Source organism: Protopterus annectens, chromosome 10.part0 (assembly GCF_019279795.1).
Source record: "Protopterus annectens isolate FY-2018-M chromosome 10.part0, PAN1.0, whole genome shotgun sequence".
Taxonomy (NCBI): domain Eukaryota; kingdom Metazoa; phylum Chordata; order Ceratodontiformes; family Protopteridae; genus Protopterus; species Protopterus annectens.
The window spans coordinates 738,174,982-738,183,727 of NC_056744.1; positions in this window are offsets into that span (position 1 = coordinate 738,174,982).

An 8,746-nucleotide genomic window follows, 5' to 3' on the forward strand; every position below is an offset into this window, starting at 1 on the left:
ACTGTTGTTATTCTCCTTAAGGATCTGCATCCAAAAACCCACTCTGTCCTTATTTATTGAATTTCCCCCTACTTCATCATCATCCCTTTCCACTTTAAATTGTAGCTTTCTGGTGTGTTATATATAAGCATCTTAACAATGTAGTTCTAAAATATTTATTCAAATCGGTTAATCCTAAACCACATTGTTCTATTGGAAGGATCAGCTTATCCCACTTGACTCTTAAAATCCTTCAACTCTTTATAAATTACTATCCACAACTTATCCTCTAGTTGATAAAAATATGGCTGACTTCTGTATAAATCTAAAGAGACTAAAAACATTTTGCCACTTGTATCTTGCTATAAATACCCCTTGGCAAGAGCTTCCAGTTTCTCTGTTTTGTATCATCTTTTGTTTAGTCTCATCCCACAAATCCTCTGCTGTCATAGCAGAATCCTTTTTAACCCATATTCCTAAGTACTTCATTTTATCATGTCATCATAGATATGAGTATTGCTGAACCACTTCACATGTGGGTACAATGTTTATATCAATAGCCTTTGTTTTATCTTTATTAATTTTATGTTATGAAAAAAAAACTTAGAACTGTTTCAGAATGTTCCACAGCACTAAGATGTCCTTCTCTGGTTCCATCAGGTACAGAATAATATCATATGCAAATAAAGACAACTTTTTTATTACCATTCCAATTATATTCTTAAATTTCTGAGTCCCTTATTTTCTTTGCAAATAGCTCTCTCTCTCTCTATATATATATATAGTTATTTTAATTTATTTATCATTTACTTACCGAGAAAGTCTGACTTGGAATGAGCCAATTTTCAGTGGAGGCCTCGGAGAAATGTTCCAGACACATGTCATTGTAACAAGAAAGAAACCAGAGTATACAGAGAAAACCCACACAAATGCATGGAGGATATGCAGACCCTGCACAGAAAGCACCCCAGCTGAGAATTGAACAAGAGAACCTCTTGCTGTGAGGTGATAATGTTAATCACTGCAGCACTGCTCCACCCAACTGCTACACCACTACACTGTCCATCATATAACACAAATAACAAAGTGGAAAGAGGACACCCCTGCCTGGTTCCTCTGTCCAGACAGAAGTTATCCTGAAATGAGCCTATATGAAGCTGGATATGAACAGTATTTTACTGTCTTCAGGTTTTGCAGCCACCACAACTTTTTTCTGGATGTTGGTGCTTTCCTTCCTTCTAAAATACATAAAAAACTCTCCAGATCTTTATCACTTTCTTCCCTCCTAGCTTCCATACTTCCACAGGAATGCCTTCTACTCCTGGAGACTTTCCTGCAGATTAGTTATACATCACCATTTTTATGTCATCTCCTCATGTATTAACTGTTAATTGTTGAACCTTATCTACCTCCAACTTTTGCATATTTAAGTCTTCCATAAATATTTCCATTTGTGCTTTTTCTTGACTTCAGAATTTATCTGCTTTATACACATTTTCATTAAATTTCTGAAATATCTCTAATACCTCTACTGGATCCCTGGTTATTTTTCCTTGATATTGGCTCCCTAAGTTTGGCAACAACCCTTTCTTTCTGTTGGCTAAATCATTGCACTAAAGGTTTTTGTGCTCTAGTGTTATTATAAAAAAACAGCAGCTTAACAGCAATCTTTCTAAACGTATGCATATTATCCAGATACTCTCTTAATTTCACTTTAACAGTTCATAGGTTCATAGGTTCATAGGTTGATACTAGGTTATCTGCCCTAGGGCATTTATAAGCCTAGCCAGAGTGTGTTTGGCTTTCACCACCCTTTTAGATTAGTTGACTGTGCCTCTGTATAGTAGGTCACAGAAGATAGCCCTTTTAAGGTTAGTTTACTGTGCCTATGTCTAGTAGGGACACAGATAAAATCCCAGGGGTAAACCTATGATCTCCCATCCACTCGTCAAGATTTCTCTTGAAGAGGGTCATTGAGGGGCTTTGCCTAACATGGATTGGGATTTTGTTCCAGAGTGAGGGGAGCCTCTGGGATATGAATCTGTCCCTCCAGCATGTCCTATTTATTTCTGTGCTGAGGTTTAAGTCCCTGGAGCGTGTAGCTCTAAGGGATTTGGATTTCCTGAGGTGGCGCATGTCCATTAATTCTGGTTTGGACATGGCTTTATACGTCAGGCACAGATCGCCTCTGAGTAGGTGGTAAGCAACTGAGTAGAGCTGGAGTTTCTTTAGCCTAACTGTGTAGGGCATCTGTTTGAGTCCCTTGATCCTCTTGGTGAGGTACTTTTGGGGTCTTTCCAGTTGTTGCAGGTGTCAGGTAAGGTACATCCCAAATGGGGCATTGTATTCAATTATGGGCCTGATGAGTGATGAGTAGAGGGGCACAATAACCTCTCTTGATCTAGATGTGAACTCTTTCATGATAAGGTGGGCTATATAGAAGGTCTTTCTAACCACTTTGGCAATGTGATTGTCAAAGGAGAGATTGCTATCTACTTGGGTCCCCAAATCCCTAATTACTGCTTCTGTACTTAATGGATTACCAACTATGTGGTAATTTGTGGGCACTTTGTTTTTCCCAAAGGGGATGACTATGCACTTTTTGGCATTTAGCTTTAGGCCATGGCTCTGGCACCAGTTATCTATCTCTGTGAGACCCTTTTGGAGGATGCTTGTGTCAGTTGGGGAGTTGATTATGGCACCCAGTTTTCAGTCATCTGCGAACTTGGTCAGCCATAGTCCTCCCGTGTTAGCCTGTATCTCAGAGAAATATATACCGAACAAGAGAGGTCCCAGGACTGAGCCTTGTGGGACACCACTTGTAATTGGTTTAGAGTCTGACATGGCATCTGCAATTCTGAACATGTGGGTTCTATCCCTGAGCCAGTTTGCAACCCATCTTATGAAATAGGGGTTGATATTTAAGCTGGTGAGCTTATTTATGATGCCCGAGTGGGGTATTGTGTCGAAGGCTTTTGCGAGGTCCAGGTAGGCTGTGTGGACTACCTTCCCTTCATCTATGGCCTTGGTGACTGTTTCAAAGAAGTCGACCAGGTTCAAGAGGCAAGATCTGCCCTTAACAAAGCTGAATTGGATAGGATCCAGTGTTTGGAGGTTCCCACTGTCTCTGTTTATGAGTTCCATGATGATATGCTCCATAGCTTTGCAGACCAGGCTAGTCAGGCTTATAGGGCGATAGTTTCCAGGGTCCGTTGTGGCACCACCTTTGTGGAGTGGGACCACTGTTGCTGTACGCCATTCCTTGGGTACATATCCTGTAGTAAGGCTGAGACTGAACAGTGACTTTATGTGAGGGTTCAGTTTTTCTTGAAGCTCATGTAAAACTCAGCCCGGAACACCATCCGGTCCCACTGATGCTGTGTTTTTTGCTTTGGAGAGGGCAGCTCTCACCAGTGCATCTGTGATGTCAGGGAGGCTACACTCTGTTGGGATAGACATTTGCTCTTTTGGGGGGGGAAGGGGGGAGAAGCTTGCACTGAACCTGTCTGCCAGGATGTTGGCAATGTCTGTGGGTTCAGTGTATTTTTTGTCATTTTGCACTAACTCAGAGCATATCTGGGAGTTGCCACCCAGGTTCCTGACATAACTAAAGAAGGCCTTGTGATTATCTTTAGTGTCTTGTGCAATTTTTCTTTCGAAGTTGGCCTTAGATGATTTTATGAGGGATCGTAGTTTCTTGCTAGTACTGATCAGAGATGCCTTCCCTTTTTGGGATTTTGCTCTATAATGTAGTAGCTTCCTCCTTCTGTTGTATAGCTTATTTATGTCTGGGGTCCACCAGACAGGTCTCCTGCCTTTGGAGGAGTGAGTCTTGTTTTATTTGGGATAGCACGATCCATGCATTCCTGTAGGTGTCCATAGAATGCATTTGTAAAGGATTCTGCGGTTTGGGCCATATTTCCCTCTGGCCCGGGGGCTTTGAAGGATTCCACCTAGGTTTTGTGAAGTGTGAAGTTTGCTTTTGAGAATTTCTTCACCGTGGTTTCCTTGGATGGGGGTGGGGATGGGATATGGATGTCCAGTGAGATTAATTTATGGTCAGATCTTACCAATGAGGGGTATACCTTTGGTATGGAACTAATATAGGACATGTACCAGTTGCTTGTGACTTAACTGCTATAGTCACTAACAACTTCAAAATGGCTTGTATTATTGAATACGGTCCGTTCAGCAATGTAATTAAAGACATTATGATAAATAATTGGAATATATTAACTAGGGAACAGGAAATATTGGATAAGGTAGGAAATAAACCATTATTTGTCAAGAAGATGGGAAGGAACATTAAGTATTTATTAGAATTACCAAAACGTGGAATGAACGAGGTTAACACACACACAAGCAAATGTGGGGCATGTAATCAATGCAGTTATATTAATGAAAATAGTTTGGTGAAGTTAATGAATTCAAGTAGGTCTAAAATACATTTGTCAAAAGGGAACTGCAAAACCAAGATGCTGGTATATATTGCTATGTGTACGGTCTGTCCGGCATTTTACATCGGGAAGACCGAGAGGTTTTTCAAGCAAAGAATTTATTCCCATACATACTGTATAAAAAAGAGGGATACGAAGAATGCTTTGGCCAGACACAATATTGAAAAAGGGAATGAGCATGTATTCAAATTTGCCATCATTGAGGCTATAAAGAATAACCCAAGAGGAGGCAATATTAAAAACTATTTAGCATATAGAGAACTATACTGGCAGGTATTTACAGACGCTACATTTTCACCAGGCATAAATGATTATATGTCTATCAAACCACTATTGATGTTAAATAATTGAATCCAATATATACCTTGTGTTTATTATTTCAGCATTTTAATGCAGTATAGCCAAGCTATATTGTTTTTACACAAATATATTTTTTAAACACACTTTTATACATACATATTTTCATATCAATATATTTTTTGTTGCATTCATGCATTTATAGATAGTAATAGGAGATCAATTGCTTGTGGGTTATATCAGAAGTTTGTCTTGTAATGCAGAATTACGTTATACAACTTTAAGTTGCACTTTTTAAAATAGCGCTTTTTTGGCGCCAAATTTAAATATAAATATTTGTAAGGAACTGATTCCAACTGTTCTGAGGAAGCTCGCTGTTGTCGCGAGTGAAAGCGCTAAACCTGAATCTGTTTATTATATTAAATTTGGATTTTTATCTCAAACCGGACTGGATTTATTTTGCTGACTGGTGTTGTTGGTGGACAGACCTGTTTGGGAAGTCTTTTTTTTTCTTTTGTGGTTGTCCCAAACGGATCAACATTTATTTTGGTATGGAACATAGAGTCCCCATGTTGGTGATGATCAGGTCCAATATGTTTTTCCCTCTTGTGGGAGTGGTGACCAGTTGTTCCATAGCATTTAAGTTTATAAATTCTAGGAACCGTTGGGCGAGGGTGTTGGGGCTTGAGTAGTGCTCCCAGTCTATGTTTGGGTAGTTGAAGTCACCCAATATGATGGTGTTTGGAGAGACCTTCATATTCTCCAGTGTTCTCAGGAAAGCTGAGTGGGGTTCCTGAGTTTGGGAGGGTGGTCTGTAGCAGGCTACAAACTGAAAGGCAGTTTTGCCCACTGTTAGTTGTACATGGATGGTCTCCGATGCTTTGTGCAGTGCCACTAACCTGGAGGTGTGGGTATCTTTGATGAATATGGATACTCCCCCTCCTTTTATGATTCGGTCCGAGTTTTGGGGCCAAAAAGCATGGTATGAGGTATAACCTGGTAGTGCTGGGGTGCTCTCAGGAGCCTTGAACCAGGTTTCTATTACTGCACAGATATCAATATTCTCCATACTGTGGAGAGCCTCGAGTGTGTGCATCTTGAGGTTTAGACTTCTGGTGTTGAGCAGCATTACCCTTAGTTTCTTTTTCCTTGTGTTGTCTATGGAGGTGGGTTTGTCTTTTGAGCCTTGCTTAAAAAAGGCACTATGGGGGTGGCAAGAGACTTAGCCAATATTCGAAAGCCCAGGGGTGACAGGTGCAAGCTGTCCCTAGTAAAGCTATGTGGCTTGTCGAGCATGTCATCCCAGGCTGACAGACACTGGATCCCCTTTGAATGACACCAATACTTTAGCCAATTGTTAAAATTGATCATTTTGTCTTTATACTGTGGCATCATTCTTGGTGAGGGTAAGATGCTACTCAAGGTCAGGGTCATACCGGCCTGGGCTACATGATCAGAGAGCTCCTCTATGTCTCTTTTCATGTAGTCCAGGGAGGTAAGTCTCAGGTCATTCACACCAGCATGGACAATGACGGAGTCATATTTGTACTTGCTTTGGAGTGACCTGAGTGCTTGTGTTATGTGGCAGATCCTAGCACCTGACAGGCAGCCTACAGTGACCTTCTCCTTGTTCAGCCTGGTGAGTGGGATGTCAGTGTGTCTGACAATAGAGTAACCTATTACAAGTGTATTAGGTGTGTTGTTTAGCCTTAAGGGCTGTGACTGTGTGGCACACTGACTTTGTGAACTATGTGATACATGGGTATTGTTGTGGGGTAGTGGTTGCTTGGATGTCTGCTTTGAAGGTCTCTGCTGCTTGGGCAGATTTTTATTTAGACCCTCCAAGTACGTTTTTGTGTGCTTATGTGTTTGGTTTGCTGTTGCGATAGGTCTATGTGAGACTGGATTTGTGGTGTGTGTGGTTACCTTCTCCTCCTGAGTGACTGCGCCAGTACTGGGTTGAGAGAGCTCAACCTCCAGTTTGGCTACATAGTTGCATCTCTCACATATATTTGAGCTTGTTGGGAGGAGGCGAGGGTGATCTGTGTACATAAGGCAGTTGTAACATTGCTTCAAGATTCCCAGATTCACCAGCTGGACTGGAGAATAAACCCGAAACTGACTTTTGGACATGCCAGAATAGTATAAAGAACTACTTTTTGACTGATCAAAAAGGACCAGTAGGGAGCCAAGTACTTAAAGGGAGTATAAGAGGTCTTCAGTCTGCAACAGCTCCTTCTCTTGTTCTGTGAGATCCCCCTTATTTTGCAATACTTTATCCTTTGTTAGCCCCTCTAAATAATTGTTGTTACTTTTTACCATATTTCTTTTTCTTTTATTTCTATCCTATTTTAATCTCCATTTTCATTTTATCCCACTCACTAGCTATAATTTCTGGCTACTTTCTATCTTCCATAATAACTCCCGAATAATTTCCAGTACTCATTCCTTAATTTCCTCTCTTTTTAACAGGTAGGTGAGGAAGTGCCAATGTCTCATTTTTACTTCATTACCCTGCATTTTTATCTTAGTTATTATTGGCACATGATCTGAAATAGTTATATGTGTCAATGCTCTCAATTAAATGCACATGTTCCTGTGAAATATAATTTTTATCTAGTCTAGCCCAATTATTGTACCTTGGGAAATAATATATAAATTCTGTCCAAGTTCCTTCTTCTGAATTCATATCTTCCATACCGAATATTTTCATAAATTCCTTCAGTAATTTACCTTATTTTGTTATATTTTCTCTTCTAGGCCCCACAGATAAATCATCATTTTTGCAAATCAAATTTCAGTCCACATATTCCCTGCTGAAATCTGATTTTTTTCTCCCCAAATTTTCTTAAGCACCATAATAGCAGTTTTAGGTGGAATATAAATACATGCCAGCATAATCATTATCCCTTGCCAATAACCCCCTACTACTACAAATCTACCATTATTTTCTCTTTTCCCCCCTCTAGCAAATACTATAAGTACCCCTCTTTTCTTTTGTCACTGATATTCTGCTGAATATCCATCCTGAAGTCCTTTCTTTATCAAATTCACACCTTCAATTCTTTCTAAATGTGTTTACTGTATCATTACTCTTTGGAGTCTGCATATCTTAATATAATTAAATATCCTTTTCTTTTTGTTTATACGCTTGGGACCAGTCATATTCCAGGATAATATGGAAAGCATTGCCATTATGATAAAAAAGTCATTATTCCTACCTGTTATATATATGACAGCTTTTAAAATGTTTATATCCAGCTTTTGTGAACTAAATTTACTAAAAGTAATGTAAACGTAAGAGTTTTGGGCCCTTGCCTTTCAATTTCTTTTTTTTTTTCACATTGGGAGAGCTGAAGTTAAGCTGTTGATCAGTGTGCAGCTATCTTAGAAAATGGAATGGCTGACTCTTCTTAGACAATAAGTAGGCACAAACATATGTTGGGGTCACTGGTATACCCATTGCTGTGGGTCTTATTTGGAGGGAAAACTCACCTACAAATATAACCATGTTGTTATGAGGGATGAAATCAAGCAAATCTAAAATTATTCTGGCCAAGGACTGTAAATGAACAGAATACCTTTTACATACTATTGGATTCTTGAAACTAAAGTTGTGCTATGTGACTTTACTGATATCGCTATTTAAGTGTTTATATATTTGCACTATATAAAAGAAGTCAGAAGAGGGGAAGTTAGTCCTAAAACTAGCTTTTATTTTGTACATAGTGTTTCTATATACATTTTAATACAATTATTAATATATTATTCATTCAATAAAAACAACTGTTTCTATATGCATTTTTAATAAAATTATGTATACATTATGTATTTAGTAAAAACGTCAGTACAAGTTTTACATAAATATCTGTGGTTACTATTGGGCTTTGTGTCCAGTTTTTTATGTAATTTTCTAGTTAGTTCTGTTTGTGGTCTGTAAGTGGATTTATCTGACTTTTGTGAGAGTTTATTTTAATGTTTGGTACCATCAGTGTCTATATACTGCAGCAGAC